This window comes from Otolemur garnettii, unplaced genomic scaffold (assembly GCF_000181295.1).
Source record: "Otolemur garnettii isolate 467f Iridium unplaced genomic scaffold, OtoGar3 scaffold00008, whole genome shotgun sequence".
Lineage (NCBI taxonomy): Eukaryota > Metazoa > Chordata > Mammalia > Primates > Galagidae > Otolemur > Otolemur garnettii.
In genome coordinates, this window is record NW_003852403.1 from 16,259,696 (window position 1) to 16,262,082 (window position 2,387).

The window sequence follows — 2,387 nt, forward strand, 5'->3', positions numbered from 1 at the left end:
TCAAGCGAGTCTCCTGCCTCCACCTCCCAAGTAGCTGAGATTACAGGTGCCTGCCACAATGCCTGGTTATTTTTTGGTTGCAGCTGTCATTGTTGTTTGGGGGGCCCGGGCAGGATTCGAACCTGCCAACTCAGGTGTACATGGCCGGCGCCTTAGCCGCTTGAGCCACAGGTGCTGGAGCCAAATAGTCTCAAGACAATTTTTTTCTTTTTTTTTTTGCAGTTTTTGGCCAGGGCTGGGTTTGAGCCCGCCACCTCTGGCATATGGGGCCAGCGCCTTACTCCTTTGAGCCACAGGCACTGCCCCGACCCAACTATTTTTTAGAGACAGGGTCTTGCTCTTGCTCACACTGGTTTGAGACCAGTGAGCTCAGGCAATACACCTGCCTGGGCCTCCCAGAGTGCTAGGATTACAGGCATGAGCCACCCCACCCAGCCATGTTCATCATTTTCTATTTCTTTCTTTCTTTCTTTTTTAGACAGTCTCACTGTGTTGCCCTCAGTAGAGAGCCATGGTATCACAGCTCACAGCCACCTCCAACTCTTGGGCTTAAGCGATTCTCTTGCCTCGCCTCCCAAGTAGCTGAGACTACAGGTGCCTGGCACAACGCCTGGCTATTTTGTTGTTGTTGTCATTAGCAGGCCTCAGCCAGTTTAAAACCTGCCAGCCCCAGTATATGTGGCTGGCACCCTAACCATTTAGCTACCAAGCCCATTTTCTGTTTCTTGATCTGCATTTAATATACTCATCATTCAACTGAATGTTTTACTGCCTTCATCTTTTTTTTTTTTTTTTTTTTTTTTGAGACAGAGCCTCAAGCTGTCCCCCTGGGTAGGGTGCCCTGGCATCACAGCTCACAGCAACCTCCAACTCCTGGGCTCAAACGAGTCTCCTGCCTCAGCCTCCCAAGTAGCTGGGACCACAGGCACCCGTCACAACGCCCGGCTATTTTTTGGTTGCAGCTGTCATTGTTGTTTGGTGAGCCCGGGCTGGATTTGAACTGCCATGTTAGGTGTATGTGGCTGGCGCCTTAGTCACTTGAGCCACAGGCACCAAGCCTACTGCCTTCATCTTAAAGGTAAGATATAGTTCAGAAAGAATCTTCTTCACACAGTTCTTCCTATCATTTCTAATATCTGGACTAGAAACTAGCAATACTCATCAGAATTAACCATCACATACTAGTCTTCTCTACAACATACAAAACTATATTCTCTAAGACTTAATTTTTGAGACAGAGTCTCACTCTGTTGCCTCAGGATAGAGTTCCATGGTGTCAGCCTAGTCACAACTACCTGAAACTCCTGGATTCAAGCAATCCTCCTGCCTTAGCCTCCTCAGTAGTTAGAACTAAAGGCATCTGCTATAGCACCCCACTAATTTTTCTATTTTTAGTAGCCAGGGGGTCAGACTCTTGCTCAGGCTGGTCTTGAACTCCTGAGCTCAAGGGATCCTCCCTTCTCAGCCTCGCAGAGTGCTAGGATTATAGGTATGAGCAACATCCAACCTGGTCCTCTTAGACTTAATTCGAACACACACAAACCACCAAACTGAATAACTGACTGACATATATAAATGTGGGGATTTACCCTCTAATAAATTATTTGAAACTAGATATTTTTAAAAAGTTAATAATAAATGAAAAAGTACATCAAAACATACAGTTCTGGGCCACACGTGGTGGCTCATGCCTATAATCCCAGAATTCTGGGGGGTGAGGCAGTGGATTATCTGAGCTCACAGATTTGAGACCAGCCTGAGCAAGAGCAAGACTCTCCTCTAAAAACAGCCAGGAGTTGTGGTGGGTACCTGTAGTCTCAGCTACTCGGGGACGCTGAAGCAAGAGAACTGCTTGAGCTCAACAGTTTGAGGTTGCTATGAGCTGTGACACCACAGCACTCTACCAAGGGTGACAAACTGAGTCTCCAAAACAAAAACAAATAGCACAGTGGTTATGGTACCAGCCACATACACCGAAGTTGGTGGGTTCAAAACTGGCCAGTTAAACACAATGACAAATGCAACAACAACAAAAAATAGCTGGGCATTGTGTCAGGCGCCTATTTCTTCCTTTTTTTTAAATTATTTTTTTGAGACAGAGTCTCACTTCATTGCCTTTGGTAGAGTGCGGTGGAGTTATAGCTTTGAGCAGCCTCAAACTCTTGGGTTCAAGTGATTCTCTTACCTCAGCGTCCTGAGTAGCTGGAACTACAGGTACCTGCCACAACACCCAGCTATTTTTAGAGATGGGGTCTCGCTCTTGCTCAGGCTGGTCTCCAACCCATTAGCTCAGGCAATACACCCACCTTGGCCTCTGAGAGTGCTAGGATTACAGGCATAAGCCATTCCACTCAGCCTTGAAGTTTGGTTTTAATATCTTTTTTTTT

The 2,387-nt window shown here is 46.5% G+C and overlaps 1 protein-coding gene across 1 annotated transcript in view; it reads right to left on the reverse strand.

Annotated features, from left to right (window-relative positions):
- VPS26A (VPS26, retromer complex component A) overlaps positions 1-2,387 on the reverse strand; it is a 52,088-nt gene that overhangs the window by 8,923 nt on the left and 40,778 nt on the right. The window lies entirely within an intron of this gene.